Here is a 27976-nt window from a genome sequence, read left to right as displayed (position 1 = left end):
ATGTACTGATATATTTTATAATCGTGTATGAATGCTGTTTTCCTAATAATCTGAAGTATCCCTTAACCTCAATATGCTTGTTATGTTTCAACTCTATTAGGCCTAAAAGCCATTTTATTTGACATTTGCACATTTTCTTCATCTTGTAGTATAGCATAGCCGTGCATTCGATATTGGCAACCAGAAGTGCGATTTTATAAAATGATTGACATCAGCAGTTTATTTATGTATATGTATGTTACCTTTGGCTTCAAAGACATCTTTTTCTGTGCTTGAAGATCCTGCCACCTTTTCATTATTACCTTCTGCTGAAAGTAACAAGCTTCTGTCACATATTTGCATCCCATAGACCAGTATGGAGAGAAAAATTCATATAAGTTGTTCAATATCTGTGAATTTTAGCATTACATGTTCCTACTGGCAGTTTAGCGCATGAGTTCTGGTAAGTTAAAATGACAATTATTTTGCAATTATTGGCTATGCTACTTGCGATTTTGCATTTAATACGATTTAGACATTTGGCTTTCAGATGTGTTGTGTTTTATTTTAACACTTTACTTCTCTTCCTACGTCCGATATCTTCCTGCATCACCTCCAGCTCTACCTCCTTCTCCCTCTACTTCACGTCTTTAGATATACTGTTCTCTACATTTCTCTATCCATCTCTTGTATTTTGCCCTATCCCTTTTCTCTTCCTCAGCAGGGTCAGAGGTAACCCTCTGGCCAGAAAAGTGCAAACATATAAAGAGGATGTTTGACTAGGCCCTTTCAGCAAGGTCAACCCCAAACCTTTTGCCTTCACCCTTCTGTTTTCAGAACCCGTTTTTGTTGACCTTTAGGACTTTGCACTTTACCACTGCTAACCATTCCTAAGAATTAATGATCTCTCCTTTAAACATGGTAACATCACTTACACCCAATTGGTGCATTTAATTTACTTGCAAGTCCCCAGTAAAGCTGTACTAAATGTACCCAGTGCTTGTAAATTAAATGCTACTAGTGGACCTGTCACCTCATTGTGCAACCCATTTAAGTAGCCCTTTTAAACATGCCTCACACCTGCAATTGCATCTGTGTGTGCAGTTTTAAACTGCCATTTCAACCAGGGAAAATAAACCGTTTGCTAGGCCTAAACCTTCCTTTTTAATACTTTCAAGTCACCCCTAGCGTTGGCCCTAAGTAACCCATAGGGCAGGGTGCAGTGTATTTAAAAATTTGGACATGTACTTTTAACTTTTACATGCCCTGGTAGTGAAAAACACTTCAATTCATTTTTCACTACAGAAAGACCTGCCTCTTGATAGGATAACATTGGGTTAACTTATTACATTTAATAAGTACTAACTTTCAAATGGGAGCAAGTAGGAATGTCGAGTTTGATGTTTAAACAGTTGTAATATAAAGCCCTCTTTAATGGGAAAGTCGGATTTTAAGTCACAATTACGAAAATGACACTTTTAGAAAGGTAAAAAGAACAAATGATGGTTGGAATGCTGAACAATGCAAACATTCACACCCAGTCTCAAAGCTCTGGGTTTAATCCATCTTTTTTGCTCATCACACCACCCCAGTTTGGACCAGCTATATGTAAATCAGTCTTGACCCTGCTCCTCATAGGAACACTCCAGCCCGAACTTCAAAGTCAGGTCCTACCTGGACCAGAAACAAGCCTCCTTGGACCAGTTTCGGAATATCACCCTTCATTAGCCAGGCTAGCTTGTATCCAGTGGCACAGTGAGCACAGGACCCTAATCTGGGCATACCCTTCCCACTTAGGGTAGCAAAACTAAAAAGAACAAATGATGGGCAGAATGCTGAACCATGCAAACATTTACCCCCGGTCACAAAGATCACCACGTCACCCGAGTTTAGACCCAGCCGTATCCAAATCATTCTTGACCCTGCTCCTCATAGGAACAATTCAGCTGGACCTGCCAATCTAAGTCCTCCCTGGACTGGGAACGAGCATGCTGGGAGCAGTTATGTGGTATCACCCCTCATCAGCCAGGCTAGCTTGAATTCAGTGGCACAGTGAGCACGGGACCAACGTCAGGGCATACCCGTCCCACCTAGGGCAACAAAACCAAAAAGAAAAAAACATGAACGGAATGCTGAACAATGCAAACATTCACCCCCAGTTAAAATGATATGGGTTTAATCTATTGTTTTGCCAAGCCAGGTCCTATCTGCACCGGAAACAAGCATCCAAGCTGGCTTGGCAGTTCTTGCGGTCCCAGGGTGCTTGTCTTCAGTCCAGGGAGGACCTGGCTTGGCAGTACAGGCTAGACTGTCCCATGAGGAAGAGGGTCAAGACTGATTTGCATATGGCTGCTTCCCAACTGGGGTTGTGTAGTGAGCAAAAGAACAGTGGATTTAACCCAGATCTCTTGACTGGGGGTGAATATTATATTTATTCAGAATTCCGTCCATCATTTGTTGTTGCAGCACTTTTCATCCTGAGTGGGATGGGTATGCCCAGTTGTGGTTTCCTTGCTCACTGTGCCACTGGCTTCAAGCTAGCCTGGCTGATAAGGGGTGATAGCCCGAAACTTTTCCCAGAATGCTTGTTTCCAGTCCAGTAACTTTACAACTGCAGAGACTCCTCATTCAGTCTTGACCCTGCTCCTCATGGGAACAGTCCAGCCCAAACTACCAAGCCAGGTCTTCCCTGGAAAGGAAACAAGCATCCTGGGACCTGTTTCAGGGAATCACCCCGTTATTAGAAAGGCTAGCTTGAATCCAGTGGCATTAGAATATGCACCTGAGACTGATTTATGGTGCTTCTATAATTGCTGAGAGAGCACACTTACCAAGGGTCACCTGGGTGGGTGGAAGATAGCACTAATTGGCTCAACTGTGTAGTATCATAAGGGCAAATCAGGACTAGGAACACTACCCTGTGTGCTGGATTGAATTGTGTTGTATTTAGTACTACTGTGAGATGAAAATGTACTTTTATTTCTAAAAAGGTAAGCAATGGGAAGGAAATTGAGGTCTGTTGGTCGACTCATGAGTTCTGAGATCAGGCCTCCACACTTCCAACCGGAGACATCAGTGACTGTTTCCCTGAACTACCCTGACAATCAAGAGTGGAAAGGGTTGTACTTGTGTCAGTTTCCAGAATCATAATGGGTCGGTCCCAAGGAGACTAAAGGGAAATTACCTTAACCACCACGGTTGGTTCCCAGTAACACCTGTTTGCCCTATGCCCCCTCCCCGCGAACAGGGCCTGACAATGCAATTACATTGATAGACCACATTATATCCAAAAACCCACCATTCTATGCAATGTTGATAGGCTAAGATATAACATGTGTATTATCTTAAACTGTATTAGTTTAAACCCAGCATTCCAAGAAACTTCTACAACATGCCTAGACATCCTGCAACACTGTGTAATCTTTAGTACTTCCCACAGTACTTAACCCACTTATCTTGAAAAGGCAATACAGGCATCAGGCGGGCAACTGAAGTGCTGTGTACAACCAAGATATTGCATGTGACACTATTTGAAGCAATGAAGATCTGGATAATAATGTAACACACAACAAGACAGAGGGGCATGGTGGACGGTAAACAGAAACTGAAATTGAGCTTATTGAACAGCTGGATGGAATATGGGTCAAGGTCAGGACTGGAATACCCCAAACTTTGGAAACTGGGAATCTGCACACTAACTAGAACAGGACCATGACATTCAAGACTCAGAATCTGCATATGCATGACAGGTTTGGATATGTACAGACAGAACTATGAACAAGGCAAACATGGGAACAAGAGACAAGCAACAGGTGCAAATAACTAATCAGAATAGGAATATGAAATCAAACAACAATGAAAATAGAAGTGAAAAGCAAGCCTGGAATATAGTAGCAGGATTAAACATCGCGCAAGGAGATTCAACTGCAAGGTCAGTTATGAGCTACTGCTCTCTGAGTTCTCCAGGCAGAAATACCAGGAGGCTAAGGAGAGGAGCACAGGTGCAGGGAAAGAGCCAGGTGCAGGGAATCAACCAGGTGCAAGGAATCAGGGAACCACCAATGAAGGGAAGGCAGATCAGGGACTTGGGAAGGGAAAGAACAGCAAATCCAGGTAGCACAAAGCAGAAAACAGGAAGCCAGGAATGAGTACAGGTTGGAGCCAAGAGAGTGAAACGTCCAGAAGGCAGGTATAAAACGGTCAGAAAGGCTTTGGGAGCCACAAATCAAGAGAGAGAACAGAGCATCACTACCAGGGCATGATTGGGACTGGATTTGGAGACAGAAAGGACTACAGGGACCATGACCATATAAGAAGAAAAGTACCGCCTATTTACTTTCAGGTCCAAGAGGATGGGGAAACAACAGCAAATAAGAGAAAACCTCTAATCTGACCTTTCTAATTGCAACATTGGCCAAAAGCTCGAACCTAGGACGTCTCCCCTTGAACACAGTCTTGTCACATTTATTTTCTGTATAGATTATTATTTTATTTTACACCCCAAAAATGTTTTTTCAATTTATACATATATATATATATATTTTCTTCCTTTTGTGCTCATAAAGTCATAGAATAATACAATTATTTAGAAATTCATATGAATTAAATCAATATGCAAATTTAAGAACCAAATCTCAAAATTGTGAATAACCCCACAAACAAACCATCATACGTGCATTCTCACCTGTCAACCTATTCACTCATACTAACATACATGTTAACAACACAGAAAATGACAATAAAGTGACAATAAAATACAAAGCATATATGGGATCCTACATAACTTTGAATTAAAACATAGACATTCGAGAGTTGAATTATTCTTCTCGACCGATTCTCTTCTTGTCTGTGTCTCTGGTAGGATACCCAGGTGTCTGGAAATGGTCTACGCACGTTTCGGTGAGAAATTATTCATATCACCCTCATCAGGACAAATTACAGATTCAATTTAATAATATCAATAAGAGTGGACGGGGTTATCTGCATGGTTCTATTGGCAGTGAAGATGCCTCTGGCTAAAGTGTATCTGCTTTGCCATCAGATGAGAGCCAGCATGTGGGTGTTCCTTGAAAGACCAACTTGTTGCCAGGCAAGTTATTCCTATCAGGAGATATTTATACCTCACTCAGAGCAGGGATCGGCATATGTGTTAGATTGCATATATATAGTAGGATTTTTCTTCTAAGTTCAAAGTATTATAACATGTATTTTGGCTCCATCTAGATAGTCGCAACACCTGTGACTAACTTAAATTCATTCTACCAAGACAAGGGCACTTAGTCTAAGGAAATAGTTGCACTCCACTGTATATTTGGTTAGATTAATAGAACTTGTTTTAGTTGTATTGGTGCTACTTGGAAAGGGGTGACCCTAATAACCCCTTGACAATGTATTATTGAGCATACATTTACAAATAGAGAGACAAAACCAGTGCACACACAATAGATATCAACAGTTAATAACTTTTTAGTCCTTTTTTAGAGACAATGAGGAAGGGCAGTCGATATGTATAGCACTTGTTTAATTCGCCAGCCAGCACGTGTTTCATTGGAGTGGAGTACACACCAAATCTTCAGGGCTAGATCCTAATGGAAAGGGTGGTTAATCCCCCACGACTGGTGATAATTCCGACCCAGTCAGGGTGTCGGTGGATTATTCTGAAACAAGGCCAGGGACGTCCGGGCGCGCTGTGTTCAAGGTCCAATGTGACTAATCCTATGCCTGTAATAGATCCGGACCGATGTGGGCAAAATTAAGTTGCGAATGGATAGTTGGTAGGTTGAAAATAAACGGGAACCGCTTCCTCAATGGGAGCTCTGTTCAGGCAAGTACCCTCGTCAGTAGAATTGGATTTCTAACCAGCGTCCTCGTGAGCAGATCAATGACTGTGTTGGAATTATCACCAGTCGTGGGGGATTAACCACCCTTTCCATTAGGATCTAGCCCTGAAGATTTGGTGTGTACTCCACTCCAATGAAACACGTGTCGGCTGGCGAATTAAACACAAGTGCTATACTGCCCTTCCTCATTGTCTCTAAAAAAGCACTAAAAAGTTATTAACTGTTGATATCTATTGTGTGTGCACTGGTTTTGTCTCTCTATTTGTAAATGTAACTTAAATTCATGGTTGCCCAGTAAGCTGGAATGGACCTGTTCTCTTTGTAATCCAGATTGCTTCAATCAAATCAATCAATCAGTCATTTGTTAAGTGCACTACATACCCGCGAGGGTCTCAAGGCGCTGGGGGGGAGTGGAGGCCGCTACTGATCGAACAGCCAGGTCTTTAGTGTCCTCCTGAAGGTCAGCAGGTCTTGGGTCTGTCGTAGGCTCAGTGGAAGGGTGTGCCATGTCTTGGCATAGAGGTGGGAAAAGGATCTCCCGCCGGTGGTTGTTCTTCGTATGCGTGGGACGGTGGCGAGTGAGAGGTCGGCGGAGCGGAGCTAGCGGTTGGGGGTGTAGAAGGAGATCCATCTGTTGAGGTAAGCTGGGCCAGTCTTGTGGAGTGCCTTGTGCGTGTGGATGAGGAGCTTGAAGGATATCCTCTTGTTGACGGGGAGCCAGTGCAGGTTTCTCAGGTGGGGGTGATGTGGCCGTGTCGTGGTACATCGAGGATCAGTCATGCCAAGGCGTTTTGGATGCGTTGTAGTTGATTGATGAGCTTGGTCAGGGTCCGCGTAGAGGGAGTTTCCGTAGTCGAGTCTGCTGCTGATGAGGGCCTGGGTGACTGTCTTTCTTGTATCTGTCGGGATCGATCTGTAGATTTTGCGGAGCATGCGTAGGGTGTTGAAGCAGGAGGAGGAGATGGCGTTGACTTGCTTGGTCTTTGAGAGAGTTGAGTCGAGGATGATTCCCAGGTTGCGTGCGTGGTCGGTGGGGATCGGGGCTGCTCCCAGTGCCGTTGGCCACAAGGAGTCGTCCCAGGTTGACGGGTTGGAGCCGAGGATGAGGACATCCGTCTTGTCCGAGTTCAGCTTCAGACGGCTGATCTTCATCCAGTCGGCGACGGCCTTCATTCCTTCATGGAGGTTGGCTTTGGCGGTGATTGGGTCTTTGGTGAGGGAGAGGATCGGTTGAGTGTCGTCGGCGTAGGAGATTAAGCTGAGGTCGTGCTGTCGGGCGACGTGTGCAAGCAGGGCCATGTAAATGTTGAACAGTGTCGAGCTGAGAGAGGATCCTTGGGGTATGCGGCAGATGATCTCAGAGGCTTCGGAACGGAATGGGGGTGGCGGATTCTCTGGGTTCTGCTGGGGAGGAAGGAGGTGGTACATTCCAGAGCCTTGTCTTGGATCCCTGCGTCTTGGAGGCGTGCGTGTAGTGTGCGGTGGCAGACGGTGTCGAAGGTGGCCGAGAGGTCTAGGAGGATGAGTGCTGCAGTCTCCCCGTTGTCAAGCAGGATCCTGATGTCGTCGGTGGCGGCGATGAGGGTGGTCTCAGTGCTGTGGTTGCTGCGGAACCCTGACTGGGAAGGGTCCAGGATTCTGTTCTCTTCGAGGTATCGGGTTGGCTGTCTGTTAACGATTTTCTCGATGACCTTGGCCGGGAAGGGGGCCAGAGAGATGGGTCAGAAGTTCTTGAGGTCTCTTGGGTCTGCCTTCGGTTTTTTGAGTAGGGCGTTGATCTCGGCATGTTTCCAGCTCTCTGGGAAGGTCGCTGTCTCAAGGGAGAGATTGATGACATTGTGTAGGTGGGGTGCGATGGAGCTGCCTGTTTTGTTGAAGACGTGGTGCAGGAATGGGACTGACGGAGAGCCGGAGTGGATTGTGCTCATTGTCTTGATGGTGTCATTGACGCTCACGCTGGTCCAGGCTAGCAAAGGTACGTGGTCGATGGTGTGCGGAGGGTCTGTTGTGTTGCTGTCTGTTGGGGCTGTTTGGGTGTTGAAGCTGTCGTGGATGTCTGCTATCTTGCGGTGGAAGAAGTTGGCAAGGGAGTTGCACAGGGCTTGCGACGGCGGGATTTCGTTGGTGTTGGAGCTGGGGTTGGAGAGTTCCTTCACAATGTTGAAGAGCTCCTTGCTGTCCTGTGCGTTGTTGTGGAGGCGGTCTTTGAAGGAGGTCTTCTTGGCAGCCCTGATGAGGTGGTGGCGGTTGCGGACGGCGTCCTTGTGTGCTGCGTGGCTGTCCGGAGTTTGTTCACTGTGCCATTTCTTCTCTAGTTTCCGGCAGGCTTGCTTGGAATCTAGGAGTTCTGCGGTGAACCAGCTGGCCCTCTTGCTGGTGTCTCTGTGGGGGGGATTCTTCAGTGGGGCGGGGGTGTTGGCGCAGTCCTCGATCCAGCGTCTGAGGTTGTGGGCAGCTACTTCGGTGTTGGAAGGTTCGGTGGGTGGGTTGAGAGCGAGGTTTGCATGTAGTTGGACTTTGGTGCTTTTGCTCCAGTGGCGGCGGGGGATCTGTTGGGTGTGGCGTGTGTGGTGGGTTTCTGGAAGGTGAAGTGGATGCAGCGTTGGTCGGTCCAGAGGATTTCGGTGGTGTGGCTGACGGAGATGTGCGGGCTTGAGGAGAAGACGGGGTCGAGCGTGTGGCCGGCGGAGTGGGTGGGCGTTGTGATGAGTTGTCTCAGTCCAAGGTTGGCGAGGTTATCAATCAGGGTTGTGGAGTTGTTGTCGTTGTTGCTCTCAAGGTGAAAGTTCAGGTCTCCGAGGAGGATGTAGTTGGTGTAGGTCAGGGCGTGCGTGCTGATGGAGTTGGCGATGGAGTTGCTGAACTGGGGCGGGGTCCCTAGGGTCGGTAGAAGAGTGTGCCTCTGAGAGTGGAGTCGGGGTCTGTGTGGATCTGGAAATGCATGTGTTCGGCGGTGCTGAGCGAGTCGTCGGTGCTAGTCGAGACCCTAATGCTGTTCTTGTGGACGATGGCGATTCTTCCTCCGACTCCGTTGGTGCGGTCTCTGCAGGTGATCTTGTAGCCATCTGGGATGGCTATGGCGATGTCGGGTGCGGAGGAGTTGTTCAACCAGGTCTCTGCCAGGAAGGCGTCGTCCGGGGAGGTTGTGTTGAACAGGTCCCAGAGCTCAACGGCGTGTTTGCGTGTGGAGCGGGTGTTCAGTAGTATGCATCGGAGGTGGTTGAGGTCTTTCTTGGCGGGTGGTTCATCGGCTCTGTGGCTGGTATAGCTGCAGTTCCGGCAGGTGAAGGGACCATGTGTGCGTTTCGGGGCGGCCTTGAAGCAGTTGTCATTCCGTCCGGGGTTGAGAGCATGCAGAGTGCTGGCGTCGTAGTGGCGGCGGTCGTCATGGTGGGTGCGGGGGCCATGGGTTCTGGCGCTGGGCGCCGTCCAGGAGTGGACGAGCGCAGACGGGCTTGCCGCGCGCCAGAGGTGCGACCGCGCAGCGGCGGGCATGTATGGGGAGGTGGGAGTCAGGAGCAGCTGGGAGGTGGGGGCAGCGAATGGGCAGTCAGGGGGCTGAGCAGCAGGGGACACATCGGCGGCGACGGTGAGGGGCGATGAAGGAACAGAAGGCAAAAGGGCACAACAATTGAGGGGGAAACGAGTGGCACAGAAGGCAGAAACGTCACAAAGAGGCAAAAAGGTCACAAAAAAACGGGGGACACGAGTGACACAGAAGGCAAAAGGTCACAAGAAGGGCAGAAAGGTCACAAAAAACGGGGGGAAACGAGTGGTACAGAAGGCAAAAAGGTCACAGAAATGCAAGGACAGCTAAGCAACAGAAGGCAAAAACGGGCAGAGAGACACGGGGGTAGCGAGGGGACCAGAAGGGAAACCGGGCAGAGAGACACGGGGCAGCGAGGGGAACAGAGGGAGAGAACAGGCACAGACCACGTACAGGCAGCGAGGGAGACAGACAACAGCAGTCACAGACAAAACAATGAAAATGCAGTCACTACAACGGGAGCAATGAAAGAAAATACAGGCAATACAATGGAGGATGAGCAAACCTACAGCCTACCACTGGCCACCAGAGATGAGGCGCAGGTGGTAGCCTGCGGGTGGAGGAGGGCCTTGAACTTCATCAGCAGCGGCAGCTGGGCAGGGAGGCACAGGCGGTGCTGTGCGGAGGGGGAGCGACCTACCTGTAAGGGTCAAGGGTCGCTCCAGAGAGTTATTCAGTTATCTTGCTCTCATCGGGCTGGACATATGCCCAATGAGAGCAAGATAACCGAATAGTCACAAGTGTTGCGACTATCTAGATGGAGCCAAGATACATATTATAATACTTTGAACTTAGAAGAAAAAGGTTTTTTTTGCAGTCACCACTAGAAAATGTAGAACTGCACAATACTCCTTCGCTCTGATTGGAACAGGTATAAACAGTTCAGACAAACAGTGGCTGAAGAGGACTGATTCAATCAGCCAATGGCTGAGGTGGAAGCACTAAAGCCCACTCTTGGTGTAATTTCTGTGTTTTGATGACATGGGCTCTACCAGAGATCTAAGGCTGTCTATTGCAAGACCTAAAAGGAAAATGCAGAAATAAAGTAGGAATTGATTTGATAGTTTTACTTTATCACCACGAGTAAGACAATGATTGCTTAAACACATTGATTGAGAACATTGGTGTACTGGTGTACTCACTTTTTTCTAATGCCTAACATGTTTGTCTTTCCAAATTAGTTCAACTGTTGTTTTCAAATACCCTGCCTTGGTCCAATTGCAATAAATGATGTACTAAGTTATGTTAGTTGATCACGACTTCCATCACAAATGTTAAATAAATGTACAGAAAAGACAAATGTAAATACCCACATTCTAATGAAAAATGTATTTTACTACATCATTAGAGCTTCATTTCGTTATAACGATTTAATATAGTGTCATTTATTAATCTAAGAAAATCGGCCTCGTCTTTACAATTAGTGGTCTCAACTATATAAAAATGTTCAGATTGAAAAAGGTTTGAAAATACTGACGTGAGCCATACTCTTAAAAACGGGGTTTATTTTTATATTTTAAGTGGGTAAATTGAGAAATGCTTTGTCTCCCAAATGCCTTGTGAGGGATACTTAGCGCTAAATAAATGCAACTTTTTTTCATTCATTATTGTGCAAATAGAAAAAGGGATGCATAATATTTTTCCGTCGCTATGCATTGCAACGCATGATAGAATATGTTCCCATAGCACTTACAAGTCCAGAAATAAGAGAAAGCAAATTGAAGCTGTGACAAAAATCCCCACAAAAGAGCAGGACCATGTGTTAGATCAACAAGTTGCATTGTTTCAGTGGATTAAAAATTCACGAGCTCAGATAAAATATTGACACTGCGAAGACACTGCTGCGAAAGTACAAGCTTGTTGAATCCGTTTCTACACTTGGATTTAAGTTTTTGTCCACTGTGTTTACTTTGTGATCAGCAAGTACAGCAAATTGGTCTTGGCGAGACCAAGAAAACTACCAGCCCGTACCAGGCACTCTTCACAGTGACGCACTTGTAGCCAGAGTGGATGGACACATAATTTTTAAAGAATTCAATTATTTATTTTTAAAGAAAATCTATTGTTCTTAAGATATGCATGGGTACTCCTCTTCGTCAATTAAGGCAATACATGTTCCCAACTAATCAGTATTATAATCTTTTTGTATAACGCTCATACTACCTTTCAACCATTTCACAGCGCTTATCATTTCATTTTCCTTTAACTTTATTTCGGTTACTTAGACCATAAAAGCACATATAAAAAAAAGATAAAGATTTCCATCATGCACTTAATCGACAGTTGATTTTGACACATTGATTGGGTATTAGAAAGCACAATTATCATGATCCGTCCTTGATGTATAATTAAAAACAATTATTCAAATAAATACAATAAATATGATAAAAAATATTTTGGAACAATAAAAATAGGCACGTTAAAACCTATTAAAATCCTTCAATCCCACTCCTCATAATTACAATTATCAAAATATATGATATCTGGAACTCCACCATTTTTGCGAGGTTGAAGAAAAATTAATCACTGGGTTCTTTACAAATTTAAAGTGCAAATGCAAAATATGTCAAATATTTGCTAGAATTACATGTTACAGTATTACAATTTCAAACCAATTTTGGCTCTAATAAACATCACATTATACAGGAATCTCGATACACAGAAAACCACCAGTTGCGTGGTGTCCGTCCTTAATAGATGCTCAGCCTCTCTACAATGCCTAATATTGTTGCAGAGGCGTTTAATCCATTTTTTTCTTGGAGTGTCATAAAGGCGCAGAAGAAGAATATATGTGCATAATCTTCCTTGACCTCAGCCAAATTTTTGCAAAACGTACACTTGTCATAATCCTTATCATCGCGGTTACTGCCCCATTTGGATTTAATATTATTTGTTTGTAAAACCCAGTATCTAAATTTCAGGTACAAAGATTTTGCAGTTTGCAGACGCACCTCATCTAGACACGGTTCAAACTGAGCTATGTCTTTGAACAGGAGAAATGATGTTGTCAGAGGGCCTAGACTAGAGTCATGTAGCAAATTACTATTGATATAGGTCCAAAAAGATGACTTCACTACCTTCTACATGCCATAGTCAGTTCTAGAGGCTCCTCCCAATAATGTAATAATCCTATTTTGTCTAACCAGGTTGACACGTGTTGAAACCATGGTATAGCCTTGAAAAGACCAATACTCATTATCTCCTGTAAACCTTTTTTGTAATGTACAAGCTCCATTGTTGACCAGATTCTTACCCAAAATAAAAGAGGGCGTAATACAGCATGATAATCAGTACGTTTCAGATTCAAGTCCAATATTACTGGGATCAACGGGGTCCTATTAGGTAGAGACAATAATTTACGGAAGAAGTTGTTTTCTCCAATTTAAAATTACTTTTGCAATAGGGCCCCCATATTTCTGTTCCGTAAAAGGCAGCTGACTGGGCCTTGAATTTAAAAACCTAAATGGCAGGAGATACAGCCTTAGAAGTACTTCCCCCATGCTTCTTTATAATGGGAGTACAATTTTGGAGCAAGATTATTCTGTTTTTTTCCAGTTATGTCTTCTAGGTCAACTTCGTATCTAATGTGATGCCTAGATAGTTAAAACTGTGTACATATTCTAGCCTTTGACAGTTTAGCTCTAAATTCTTTTTAAAAGATTTGTGAGAATTAATAGACATGTATTTGGTCTTGCTCGTATTTATTTCAAGTCCCTTGTTGGTACAATACGACTGGAAGGAATTCAACAGATTTTGGAGACCGCTGGGAGTGTGCGAGATTAAGATGGTATCATCTGCAAAAAGTAATGCAGGAATTACTTCGCCTCCCAGCTTAGGGGAATCATTTTTGCAACCTTCCTGATAACAAGGTGGGTGCCAATACACAACCTTGACATACTCCCCGTCTCTAAGGTATTTCCTTGCAAAGTTCACCCCTCGGCCCCCATCTCACTTTAGCGTAGTTTCCCTCATGGAGCCTAATTATCCGGAAAAGCAGTTCGATTGGCACCCCCAGATCTTTCAAGCAACCCCATTGCCGGTTCCTGGGTACCAAGTGGAACGTAGCCTTCAAGTCTACAAAGGCAATATATAAACTACCTTTCCTTAAGTTTATATATTTCCAGCAAAGACACATGAATCTGAAAACTTGATCAATAGTGCTAGTATTCTTCCTGAACCTAGCTTGATATTTTGAGAGTAAATCAACCTCTTCAATCCGTGCAGTTAACCTATATAAAATGTGCCTGGCAAAAAAATTTTTGGGGGGATATCGATATAGCTAATGGGGCGATAATTTGCCGGATCATGTCGATTTCCCTTTTTAAAAATTGTGATTATTTCTGCCCCCTTCCATGTGTTAGGTATTGGTTCAAAATCAGCTATCGCATTACAAAGATGGTTTATATAGGGTCCCCAAATACTCATATCATGTTTTAAAAAATCCCCTGGGATTTTGTCGGGTCCTGGTGCTTTACCTGATTTAACTGACTCCAGTACTAGTAGAGTTTCATTAAGTGTAAAGTACAATTTAGCTGCCTTTGCAATGTTCTCTATGTCTTTTGTTACCCCAAAGGCATCGCCATTGGTTTCAGAGTAAAGACCAGAAAAGTGTTCCACCCATGTATTTTCGTCAAGGAATAGGTCTCTCTGCGTTCTTCCCGACCTGTTCCCTTTGGCTATCAGATTCCAGAATCCAGCCTGATCCGTGGCTTTAGCCGCACAGATTAGGTCAGACCAGATTGCCTCATCCCATGACCTCTTTGCATCTTCTAGGGTCTGTTTATAGTTATGCCTTTTTGCCCTTATTCTATCTATATTTTTGCTCCTAACGGCCTGAATTAACTCTATCTTGGCCGCTCAGCAGTTCCCATTATTTTTTCCTCGTCCCCTCTCTCACTCCCCTTAACACTGAAGCTTAGAGTAAAGTCAGGTGCGTTCGTGTCTTAGCTTAACAAACAATAACAACAACCCAAGTAACGACCCCCCCTCCCCCACCCCGCCCTCAATGCTTCACAGTGTGTGGTAAGGGTGTAAGTGCCATGAAGAGGCTGTATCCAGATTCACATCCACGCTTACTTTAAATGCACGCAAGAGCAATACCAGTGCCACATCTGAGCTGCCCAAGCTAGAGTGTCTGCCGCGGACTCAATGCCCCAGCCATCCGTGAGTTGAGCAGTGTGTCGGAGTTGCCACCCCGCCCTCTATCCATAGCTCGTCTCTCACTCCCCCTCTGACGAGCTCCGTGAAGCAATCTCTGAGTCACGTGTGCGTCCCTCCAATCCCACTGTTCGAAGTTCCGATTCCATGCCTTTGTCGGTCTGCTGGCCCGGGGTCCCCGTCTCCGGACTTGAGGTCCCCTCCCGCTCCGTGCCACTGAGGTGCATTTGGTACAAAGCCTAAAAGTTTGTAGGGTGGCTCTTGGGGGGCAGCAATTCACTATAATGCTCCCTCCGCTTGGGTGCTGCAGTACAACATGTCTCGCGCCCATCTAGTTTTGGTAGGGAGCGGACCTCTCATCCAACAATGTGCCACTACTCTCTTGGCCATTAACATCCCCATATCCGTGAGTTGACGAATCGCGACTGGGAGCCGCTTGGAGTTGCCTATGAGCGCCAAGCCAGGTTCCGGGGTCATGTCGACCTCCAGGATCTTACTAATTTCCGAGAAGATGTCGCACCAGAAAGCCTGGATGCCCAGGCAGTTCCACGCCAAATGCATGAAGTCAGCATTAGCAGTGTGGCATCGTTCACAGTCTGCCGTTTTCCGTAGACCGTATCTATGGAGTCTCTCCGGAATGTGGTAGACCCTCTGCAGGAATTTAAAGTGGATCAACCTGTGCCGCCCATTAAGCGAGATCTGCTTCGTGCTTTCACAGCAGTACCGCCATACCACGTCGTCTGTCGTAGTCTCCAGGTCTCTTTGCCAAGCCAATCTCGCTTTCATGAGCTGGTGCTCTCCTCGCGACCTAGCGATCCTATATAGATTCGTGAGGAGTTTGCGGGACTCCTTGGCCTTGATGATGTATGTCAGTTCTAGGACTTCTGGCGGCTCTGCCATGTCCGCGCCAAGCAACTCCAAAAGAGCACTTCACACCCTGTGGAATTGAAAGCGTTGCAGCATAGGTATATCTCTGCGGTCGCCGCTCACTTGGTCCCAGGTCTTGACCACTTCATCCTGAAAGAGGTCGCCTGCTCGGTGTATTCTGAGTTTCACCAGCTCCCTAGTTACACCCTTCTCTCCCAAAGGCGGAAGCCAGAGCATCCACTCCAGTGGCATATCTGGTGAATATAGCAGCGCACTTCCCTGCCTCTGTAAAAGCGAGTGACATGCATGGTTGGTAGCAGTTATGGAGTCCAGCTTTCCGGTTATACGGTCCAAAGGGATGCAATCGTGGCCGGGAGCGGTAGCGGGTGTGCAAACAGTCGCTCCATGCGAACATGTGGGATCATCTTGTCGCCATGTACCCAAGTGTGCAGGTGCAACGCTTGTGCTACTCTGTAATAAAGTTCAAGGTCTGGGGCTCCCAGGCCTCCCATGCTGTTGGGCAGAGTGAGTATTGACCACCTAACCCTGGGTTGCTTCCCCGCCCACGCTAAGCTAATCATGAGACTCGTCAGCCGCTGGAAAAAAGCCTTAGATAGTACTATTGGAATGGCATTAAATAGGAAAAGGAACCGCAGTAGGACCACCATTTTCATAATAGCTATGCGGCCCATCAAAGTGAGTGGCAGTTTACTCCAGAGCACTATGTCATCTTCCAGCTTGCTAACTGCTCTCCCGTAGTTTTGGCTAATGAGCAGCTCCGGATCCGTTTGGAGTTGTATTCCAAGATACCTGATCGGGTCGTCGGACCACTGGAGCGGGTATTCCATCTCTAATTGCCTAGTCGCAGGTGTGAGAGGAAAGACAATAGATTTTGCCCAATTGACTCTAAGGCCCGAGAGCGCACCAAAGTGAACCACCTCTCTCAGCAGCGGGGACAGGTTTGTCGCGGGGTCATGAACGTAGAGCAGTCTGTCATCAGCATACATTGACACCACTATTTTGTAGGTCGGAAATCGTATGCCCTCGTGACTATGGTACTCTCTCAGCGTGCAGGCCAGTGGTTCTGCCGATAGGGCATACAACAACAGGGATAGGGGGCACCCTTGGCGAGTACCTCTGCCGATGTAGAGGGGTTGTGAAACCGCGTTGCCAACTCGCACTCTAGCCGAGGGTCCCTTGTAAAGGGCGCCAACCATTTGCAGGAAGGGCTTCCCCAGCCCCATCCTCCTTAATACCTGGAGTAGAAACGGCCATTCCACAGAGTCAAATGCCTTTTCCATGTCGAGGAATATTGCCATGGCTGCTATGTCCTGCTTGCCATGCTGGATTGTCCCTTATACCGTTCTGACATTATACCTCAAATTCCTGCTAGGTATAAATCCTGCCTGCTCAGGGGCCACTAATTCGGGGGCTAGCAGCGCAAGCCTTGTCGCTAGGACTTTGGCATATAACTTAGTGTCTACGTTCAGTAGTGACAGCGGCCGGTATGATCCGCACTCGTCGTGTGTCTTATCTGGTTTAAGGATAGTGACTATCATTGCCTCCCTCATGGAGCTCAGCATGCTGCCCTGAATACAGATGTCACTCATCAGAGTTCAGATATGCGGTAGCAGTTGTTCCTGAAACGTTTTGTAAAAGTCTACCGTCAGGCCACCTATACCAGGTGCGCTGCCCGTGCGCATAGAGGCTAGGGCCTCCCTAATCTCGTCATGCTGTATAGGAAACATGAGGAATTCCCTTTGTGAGTTAGTGAGGAACGGGAGCTTTATATGCTCCAGGTAATCTAGAATTTCAGCTGACAAATCCCCGCACTTCGAGGACTACAATTCAGAGTAGTAATCTCTGAATATGTTAGCTATATCCGCCTCATCCATGGCGCATTGGCCATCAGTAGCTTTCAGCTCCGTGACCAGCGGCTTCCCTCTCCTACCCTTAAGGATGTTAGCCAGAACAGAGCCAGGCCTTTCACCCTCACCATAAGTGCGGGCGGTGGCATATTTGCCCATGTGTTTCACCTCCCTGTCTGCTGCATCATGGTACTCTGCAATGAGGTTTTTTATTTCCTCCTCCGTAGCGTCATCTGGTCGGCTCAGTTGCCGTTTCTCAAGGACCCGCAGCTGGCTTTCTAATTCCGATAACCGATGCCTTATCGCCTTCAGAACGCTGGAGTGTTTTGACATAGCAATGCCCCGTATGTAAACCTTAAACACTTCCCACACCGTTTGGAAGTCCTCCACTCAGCCCACATTCTTTTAAAAAAAGAGGTCTATCGCCTCTGCCAGTTCCCCTCTAAAAACGGGGTCTAGGAGCGAGTATGGTGGAAATCGCCACGTAAAGGGGGGAATTTTCCTAGCCCGGGCCGCAATGACCAACAGTATGGGGCAGTGGTCCGACAGCGTGCCCGGTAGGACCTTGCAATTTCTTATACTGCGAAGCATCCCCGAGGTAGCAAACCAATAATCTATTCTAGTGTGCACTCCATGGTAAGCCGAGTAGTGGGTATAACCTCCCGGACCCGCATTTCTGCTTCTCCATACGTCCTCCAAGTCTAGAACGAGAAGTCTAGCAGTCAGCATCTGTGCCGCAGCCGATGGCATGCGAGGTGGGCCTGTCGACCTGTCCATATCTGGGTTAAGCATCAGGTTATAGTCTCCGCCCCAGATTATTTGGGGCATGTCATATGCGCCGATCATTGCAGCTAGCGATTCATAGAATTCCCGGGCATCATAATTGGGACCATAAGCGTTCACCACCAGTAAATCCAGCCCCATGCCCCTACAGGTTGCTATGACGTATCTGCCCTCTAGATCGGTTCTTAGTGTCTGCAGCCTGATTTTCGACCCCGGATTAACCCATGTGATGACCCCTCTGGCATGGGTCATGAACCCAGTCGCTGCTATGTTTCCCTCCAGACCTCTGCTGCGTAGCATTCTGCTAGAGAGTGGCAAATGGGTTTCCTGCAGCAGCGCTATGTCTATATTTTGTCTTTTAAATAACTCAGCACTTTCCTCAGCTTCCTGAAATCGTTCAACCCCCTGACATTCCATGTGAGGGCGCGTATGGTGGCCGTCTGTGCGTGCTCCTGCGCTTCAGGTGGGTTAGTCATCTTGAGATGGTATGTATAGTGTGGAAAGCGCAAGGTCCCCAGCAGTGTACCAGACCAGTGTGCTCAATCTGTGACGTGACAACGGCCTCATTCCTCCCTCACTGACCCCTCCTGTGCATTGCATTGAAACAGTACCCCCCCTGAACTGAGTCAAGAACAATCCCGGTTCTCCAAACTTTCCCAAGTAGAGCGCCATGCAGCCCCGCCCCCCTCCCACAGAAGACCACCCCCAACCTGGCCTTGCAGTACCTGTGTCCACACCGCCACCCACCCTGATTCCCCCCAAACAGTAAAGACTCGTGCAAGTCATATAGGTGCATTGCGCGCCGGGGCCGAGGTAGCCATATCTCCAGTTACCGGAGATTGCATTGCGCTCGGTGATCAATTGCGCGCATCTGAGACAATAAACATACTGAAACAACAGACAATCATTAGTAAAGTTACAGTGGCTTGGACAATATCCAAGCACACCGGATACCTGACGACGAGCTCCCATGATTCATGACTGCCAAGCTTCGGTGTCGCCGTCCCTTCAGCTAGCCACCTCTCCTCAGGTACGTGCGGCCCCAGTAGGGCAGCTAAGTCACACCTTGAGTTGCGGTCAAGCCCGCCATAAACAGTAATGTGTGGAGCTGAAAAAAAACCCTTTGCTTCCTGAGAGTCATGTGCACGAATAGAACCCCATTCAGCCAGGCCAAACCATCATGGTCGTTTTCAGCCGCAAGGTCTCATAGACAACATATTTGCGACACCTGTTCCGCCGATGGGGTCATTCCTGTTCATCTAAGGGGCTCCTATCTGCATCTGATGTGTCCCTCTAAAAGTTGTTTCCACGCTGTTACTTCGCCCACGTCTTGAGGGTTTGCTACAGAACCCGTGGGTCTTTGAATATGTGGGAGTGCCCCTGTCGATTCACCCTGAGTCTGGCCGGGTCCAATATAGCGTAGTCCAAACCCATGTCTAGGAGCTGTTATTTGTGCGGAGCAAAATGTTTGCGCGCTTCTTGCACTCTGGCAGTAAAGTCCGGGTATAAAGAGATCTCTGACCCTTCGTACTGGAGCGATTTTTTGGCTCTGGCCGGTCTCAGGGCAGCATCACGGTCCCTATAGTTGAGCAATTTAGCAATGATTGGGCGTGGCGGGGCTCTCGGGCGTGGACGCGGCCCTAGCGATCTTTGCGCCCTCTCAACTACAAACATTTGAGAGAAGGTTTCCGCTCCCAGCAACGTGGTTAGTAAGGACTCAGTGAATCGTTCCATGTTTCCAGTCTGGGTCGTCTCTGGCAGGCCCGTGATCCAGAGGTTACAGCGCCGCGACCGCGCTTCTAAGTCCTCAACCTTGTCTTGAAGGGCCTGCATCTGCTGTTCGATTTTCTTATGGCCCGCGTCTAACTCCATCTGCGCTCCCTCCACTTCTGATATCCGTCTTTCGTCCATATCCAGCCTCTCCGCGTGCTTGTCGATCCTTTCCACCATCCTATCCATCCGATATGTTAGTGAGTCAATCTTGGAGCCTAGCGTAGATATGCTACCTTGGATACCTTTTTCGATGGCTAGGAGCATGGCCTTCAGGTCCTGTTCCTCTGCAGGGTTCTCCTCCTCGTTGCGGGTCCGCAGCGCTCTATTCGCACCATCCTGCGATTGCGAGCGTTGCTGCTGGAAAGACAGCTTAGACTGGGTCTTGTCGCCCCTGCCCATGGCGACGCTGTAATCGTGGTGCCTCACACTTCCCTCGCCGATGTGCTATTCCACCTGTCGCCCGCAGGAGGTGGAGCTGGCCCCCAACACCTGGCGCGCTAGCAATCAGACTCTGTGCGTAAGAGGCTCCCTCCAGTAGCCGGGGGGGGGTGAGGGGCGACCCGGATTTTCCAGCTGGGCACTCACTGACCTTTGGTCATGCTACTGCCTCTATCCCTCTCTCCGACAAGTGACCCCGCACCCTAGTCCTGCGGTCAGGGGCCCAGCCCAGCAGGTGGCACACCGCTGTCGCGCTCACCCCCCACAATATAGTGTTCTCCAGGGGCCCGAAGAGGCTGCAAACAGCGGCTGGGGCGTGAGTATAGCGCTGACTCCCAGTCTCACCCGGGCTGCTGTGGTCGTGCCCGTAGTGCCGTTCCGCCTGGGGCCCCGCATCAAAGTGTAGGCCGAGGGGAGCCTCCACTCTCTGTCCACCCTCTGACCGTTGCGGTGTGCCCTGGTCCAGGCCCCCGCTCAGGGCGCAAACCCTCCACTGCTGATCAGGCCTCAAAGCAGTGCGCGCCGTCCCTGCACACCTCGTTGCGCTGTGGCCAACAACACTCAGCAGGAGTGGAGGGGCTCCGGGTAACTCGCCTGTGTTCTGTCTTCGCCCCCAAGCCTCGCTGGGCAGTGAACTTTCGGCGGACTGCACTCCGCTCCGGCCTCCGTCTCCCCCTCGCTGCCCCACGCAGAGCGACGCAGCTCGGGTCAGCCAGCACGCGAGTCCGCTGCTTCCGGCCTACAATGGCTCCCCCGCGACTCCTCGGGAGGCAATGCAGGCAGTGATATATAACACCTCTGGGGCACCTGTTGAGTATCGCTATGCTCCAGGCAGGTTGGGACAGCTGACTACCGTCTCATCGGCGTCTCAGATGCAGGATATTGAAGGATTTTGGTCGTTCACCGGCCGGAGCTCTGGGCTTAAGCCGCCATCATGGTTGGTGGCTAACTCCGCCCCCAGCAGTTCCCATTAGACCAAGGATTACCAACGCTATTCTTATGTGTTGCTCCTGCATTCCCTTCTTTGGGTATTTTGCTCAGCACTGGTTCTAAGGCATTCACCAGTGTACCATGCAGGTCTGTCATCTTAATTTGGCCTATGGGTTGTTCTATGAAAGGTGCAATGGTATCTGCAAAGGTAGAATAAATACTAGCCATTGCTTTGGTGTTCCCTAGCATGTATGGCCACTTTACAGCTCGGTTATTTTTCCTTAGTAAGAATTCATCATCCTTGATGCCAGTCTCGTTGGAAACAGTTTGAGTCGAGAGAAAAAATTCTGATAGTACCATCAAACTCAAGGGTCGATGGTCACTCTCTAATCTGGCAGCAATTTTAAAATCAACCAGGTGGCTCCAGAATCCTAGTGTCACTAGAATATAATCTATATTAGTTCGAGATTTACCTCTGCTAAAAGTATGGGCATTTGATCTGTCAGAGGGGAGGCATCCATTACAAGCTCTCAGGCTATGGCCCATTAAAAGCCTTAAAAGTTGGGTCGCAGCTACTGTACACTTCGCCTCTTTGTTACTTTCTATCTCTGGAATATTGTACGCGAGGTCTTCAGCCTCTAGCAGGTTGCCAAATCCCGATACAGGTTCAAAATTACAGTTGAAGTCGCCTCCAACTATAATGTTTGGTCTGTATCCTAATGTATCAAAAAGGAGGTCCAGCTGGCTTATTGCTGCAGACTCACGATGTGCAGGGCCAGGACTATTATAGAAATTCTTTGCAACTAGTTTTAGGCCCAATATATCTCAGGACAGTACATTTAGTGGAACAATGTTAATCTTCAGGGAAACCCAAATCCAGATTACCAAGCCCCCCAAAGGTCTTCCTTTCACTGAGGGACTAGCCCCCACACTGAATGTTTTAAAACCAAGTCTGTGAGGTATTTCTAGGAGCCAAGTCTCCTGTAAGAGTATGTCGTCACTATCCTCTATATATTCGTTCCAGGATGGGTCGACTATATTCCTCCTTAAACCTGCAATATTCCACAATGTAACACATATATTTGAGGTATCGCTCGAAATCCTAAGACCATTAAGTCATCTCCAATAGTCCTAGTTGTTATAGATAGATCATTACTGCCTGTCATGTTGGTTGAGTACACCTCTACGTCTGCCACCTGCAGTTCCCAAGTACCCTCTACTATCTCTGGGATAATTGCTTCGTTCATTAGATCCCTTGGTGAATAAGGCTGGTAGACCTCCACTATCAGTGTCTCTGGGGCAAAACCCCTGTCCACCGAATCGTCTTTCCGAGACACTGTTGGTGATTCCAACCTACATTATGGGAACTTTAGATGTCAATCCAGATCCTCGAGGGTTGACAGTGCCTCAAAACAATTATTCAGTGGGACCATAGGAACAGCACCATTTGCATTTCCTCTCTCCATCGGTCTATAAAAATATCCCAGCGGTAACACACTGATGCTGGTGTTCCCCAGAGCAGTTATCTCTTTGGTGGCTAAAAAGGCCCTGGCCATCTGTGGACGTCTAAAATTTACCACCACAAAATCACCCCTGATCAGCGACGGCTCGTGGAGGGAGTTACGGTGGGGCAGGAGGGTGGGGAGGGGGAGGGGCAGGGTGGAGGTTGCTAAAAACCGGCATATGGATAATTGCAGGTAAGTAAACAATTTAATTAATAAAACGAATTTCGTAGCTCGCACTGCATTGCATTTTGCGATGCAAGGCGCACTACGAAATTCGTTTTATTAATTACATTGTTTACTTACCTGCAATTATCCATATGCCGGTTTTTAGCAACCTCCACCCTGCCCCTCCCCCTCCCCACCCTCCTGCCCCACCGTAACTCCCTCCACGAGCCGTCGCTGCCCCTGATATTCTTCCTGGGTCCACCCACCCAGCCTACTCTGAGCACCATTAGGATATCAGCCGCTCTCGTTGAATTGAATTGCTTGAATTTTACTAGCCAATCTATCATCTTGTTTTTTAGATTCATCCAATTCTCATTCTGGTTCCTCCTGAGCGCTGGTACCCCTGCTAGAACTAACACATACGGGCATGAGGTAGGTGGTAAATTTAAGACATCATTATTAGGAGTTAAATCTGTGCCTTTCGAGCTATATAATACTGGTTTATCAATATGAGTTCCTGTCTATCGCAAGCTGTATCACAATATGAGAGAACTCTTGGATTACGATGTGGATCAGTACTAGCTCGTGTCTCAGCCTCTGTTGTTGCCACCCTATCGTCTCCCGTGGACTTATAATGTGAACTAAGACTATTCCTGGCCGATCCACACCATATACTAATATCTGGTTTGAGAGGTATTGACCTATTGGCACCCTGTGCAGTTAATGTTGGCGAATCTCCATGTTTTTTTTAGCATCCCTCTCTTTTGGGCACAGTCACTAGGGGGGTAGCTACCTTTGCTCAATAATCCTATGGATTTTTGCTGTTGGCCCAGCTTCTCTTCCAATGGCTTCAAAGCCACATAAATAGGACTCACTAGATCAGATAGCATAACTTCCTTGGCAGACTCAAGAGATCTCTTTACAATGCTCTCAAGATCCCCATAGTAATTAGCTAAGTCGTGGTAGTTTCGGTCGTCACTTGTCTCTGTCTTAGTACATACACTTTTCACAGATACCCTAGATGAATCGAAGCTAGATTTCATTTTCCCTCCTTGTGCTGGCCCTCCTGCAGCCCTGGCCCTAGATTTCCTTACAACTGGAATATCTTTCTTTTTTGCACACTTCTCATCTCCTTTTTTCCCCAATCTTTGCTTTCTTAGTCTAGTTCCCACTGTCGAACTTGGGGAGCTAATTGTATCATTTATCCCTGCGGAAGCAGAGATAATAGAGCAATTAGTTGCCAATCCATCCTCTTTGCCTGTTTCTATGGATATCAGAGGAGGATGCTGGGGATTGTAGTTCTTTCCCCCCGTGTGGACCGCAAATGCCGGGAGCCTGGCGAGAGCTTGGCGTAGGACAGGTACGTGCGTTGCAGTCCCTTTGGACGGTGGAGCTCCTGAAGAATACTGGGCAGTCAAGATGGGCAGCAGGCGCTTGAGGGACCCGCGCTGCGGGAGCCCGTGCTCGACTTTAAGCGCCTTCTCTGTGACGCGATGTCCGGCGCCGCAGAGGAGGATGCTGGGGATTGTAGTTCTTTCCCCCGTGTGGACAGCAAATGCCGGGAGCCTGGCAGGAGCTTGGCGTAGAACAGGTATGTGCGTTGCAGTCCCATTGGACTGTGGAGCTCCTGAGAATACTGGGCAGTCAAGATCGGCAGCAGGCGCTTGGGGGAGGAGGAGGGAGTGAATAATCTAGTTTCCACTAGTTAGGAAAACCGAATAGTAGACAGCGGGGACTGCTGCTGTTGGTCAACCACCGCAGAACTTGTGAATTTTGAGCCCTTTCTGTTACTTGATGAAGTTGGCTTCCTGGCAGGGTTCCAGTGGGGCAGGAGCTCCAGAATTTACAACTTTGAGCTTTAAGTGTTCTCATAATCTCCATATCCTGCTTGGGAGAAGGACCATTTGTTAAAGGAGGGTGTATTTTGGTGTATGGTCAGGTGGTACAGTTACATCACCATACTGAGTAATCAGCAGAATGTTTTGTAGTTCACCAATCACGTGACTGAGTGAGTTTAGAGAAAGGGCGATGTGAATCTTATGGAATCCCAGGTCAAAGATAAAAATGACAGAGGTGTTCTGCATTTTTTTGTGCTTTGTTCAGGGTTGTGGTACCCAGTGCACTATATATGTCTTATATATGCTGCCCAAGTCAGCAACTGGTCCTTGAAGCAAATTTGTTATTGACCATTCTATACATATTTTCTTTGACAAGGTCCTATCTAAAGTATTTTTACTCAGCATCATGAGCCTGATTTCGAGTTTTGTGGACATTGTACTCTGCCACAAATATGGTGGAGTACCCTGTGTGTCAAATTACCAATCTGCCCACCCTATTTAGGGTCATGTGGACCATCATATTTTAAGCGGCAGCGCCCATGCTCTGCCATTGGGAACCCTACACTGACAGGCTGCCAGAGTTGGGGCTGTCAGGGTAGATACATCATACTGCCAACCCTATTTAGAGTGGACAGCCTAATCAACTTGTTTTCTGTGTAGGACCGCCAGGGAAACCCTGGAGGTCCCAAGCAGAACAAGCATTGGCATAGCCAATAGGTCTCGTCTTTGGGATTTTATAAGTATGTAGCCATGCAGCACTTTATCCTGTATGCTACATCACCTACTGTTATTTTGCCTGCTACTGCTGAACAGCCATGCTGCAGCTAGAAGTAGTACTGCCTGTGGACCCTGAGTGTGACAACAATCCCATTAATATGTCCTTAAATGTTCAGTTCAATGATGGTACTGGTCACATTTCATTATTGGTTTTATTCTGGCTACCTCTAAATTTCAGCTAGCCACAGCAACAACGTGCTTAACTTATAAGAGGACGATCTTTGTTTTGTATTTTATGGGTGAACTCGAAGAAGTTCATGCACTTCGAAAGGAACGGGGAGCACACAAGGGTATAACAGACTTTGTTTATTACATTTTATCGAAGCACTGGCAAGGACACTTCCCCGGCGCACTCAGTAATGATGTCCATTTGTGAAAGGTCATTTGTTGGTTAGCTATTCTGATTGGGCAGACAATGGCCATATGAGAATTCTTTAGCACCATGGGATATGGAGTCCAATCATGGCACACTAACCGCGTCGTCCACGTCTCAGAAATGAATGTGACATACAGCAGTATTTTGTAATACAAGAGGGGCCTCTTTGCCGAATGGACCAGTTAAAGGATGTAAAATCATAACAGTGCTTTGATGATTTTTATTTTTTTAACCTACTTAGGTTACAATCGTACATGTGTATTTTTTTCTAGCTCTATGAAATTCTCCTACATTTATTTCCATGAGCGTTTTTTTTGCAATATATACTCGACCCGTAGGTATTGGAGTTCTTTACATGAGCACAAGTTACATTACATAAGGACATATTCATTTTTGGCAGGAGATTAAGTGATTTGCCCAGTGTCACAGGATGCTGAGCCAATGCACAGTCGAAGCTGGTTCCCTAGTTCCAAAGTCGGCAGCTCTGGGTGTTATGCCGCATCCTCTAAAACGTAACGGGCCCCTTACTTTATAAAGGCGTGTTTCAAGCTGACTGCCTCGTTTTGCTGTAGGTAAAACGAGTGACCTGCAACAAAATGTTGTTTGATGAAATTATTCTTTTGGATGTGGGCACACCCGGAAGGGCCTTCGAAGCACACTTACATCTAGGGTGAAGCGCTATGCAAATACTGCCTACCTACATTCCATTCAAGCTTACTTGTGCCAGGGTCAATCATCACACGCATGACCCCTCCACTGTGTAAAATGGATATCAGTCATTCATAGCTTTATTTCTGCTCAACGGCCATATAAGTGCAAGTAAAAAATATAATACAGAAGACTATTTAAAACAATAAAAGCAGCTGTACACCAATTCTCATTTCATTAAAAAAATTCCAGCCAATGACGCAAAGAATCTAAAGTTAAGATTTTAAAAAGAATAGTAATTTTTAAGAACAGAAGAAGGGGCAGTTTCTTGTTCTCAGTTCCTCAGCTGGACAGTACTTTCTGTCTAAGCTTCTACGTGTACAGCAGAAACCGGGAAACAGCAATAGACTGCCTAGCATCACTCTGTAATACTCTAAACACAGTCTCTTAAAATTCCAAAAACCCAGGTTGGGGCAGACTGATAAAATCCACCTCCTTCCAAAACCTTGATAGGTAGGACAGAAGAACATGCTCGGGTGATTCTACCCCCTGTAAGCAGAATAGGCAAAACCCATCCTGGTCACAAGGAGGGCGTTTCCATGTGGCTGTCAGTAAACCAAGGGGCAGAGTTCCCATACAAAACGTATAACTTTCTCTTTAAACAGAGTAAAGTGGAATGAAGGCCCGTTGAAATAGATGAGAGGTCACTTCTTTGCTGCGTTAGAATGGGACCCTTGTCTCAGGGTGACGCCTCCCCTGATACATGCTTCCTTTCACCTGCGGCAGAATGCAGGGTGCGCGGACATTAGACACCAGGGGCCTTATTTATGAAGGCCTTGCGCCACCGGTGCGTCACTTTTTCCCATTTTAAAAATGACGCACCGGCGGCGCAAAGTCTTCATAAATAAGGCCCCAGGGGCCTCATTTATGACTTTTTGCCGTAGGGATGCGCAGCAGGCCTTCCTGCTGCGCTTCCCTACGGCAAAAGAAAAGGGCAGAAATGCGCCGTATCTATAAGATACGGCGCATTCCTGTCCTTTTCCCCTGCGCCGGCGCACAATGGGCTGCCTGCGCCAGCGCAGGCACCCTTGCACAATGGTGCAAGGGTGCCTGCGATGCGGGGAAGATTATTTTTGTACAGGAAGGGAAACCTTTCTGTACAAAAATAATCACAAGAGGCTGTTCCTCTTTCTATGTGTACTGTAGAATGCAGCACACATAGAAAAAGGAAATACGAGGAGAAATAAAGACATTTCTCCCTGTTGCGCCTCCCTTACGCCTCCCCTGGGGAGGCGTAAGCTTTTGTCACTGCTTCAGAGTTACGATTTCTCGTAAATCTGGGGCAGTGTCAAAAGGCCATGGATGTTGCTGGGAACGCCCCCAGCAACACCCATTGCACGCCCCTTTAACGCAGTACACTGCGTTAAAGGGACTGATATTTATCAGGCAGCAGTACGCCACAAAAACTGGCGTACTGCTGCCTGA

Source organism: Lissotriton vulgaris, chromosome 1_1 (assembly GCF_964263255.1).
Source record: "Lissotriton vulgaris chromosome 1_1, aLisVul1.2, whole genome shotgun sequence".
NCBI classification, from domain to species: Eukaryota; Metazoa; Chordata; class Amphibia; order Caudata; family Salamandridae; genus Lissotriton; species Lissotriton vulgaris.
Note: the sequence above shows the minus strand (reverse complement) of the source record.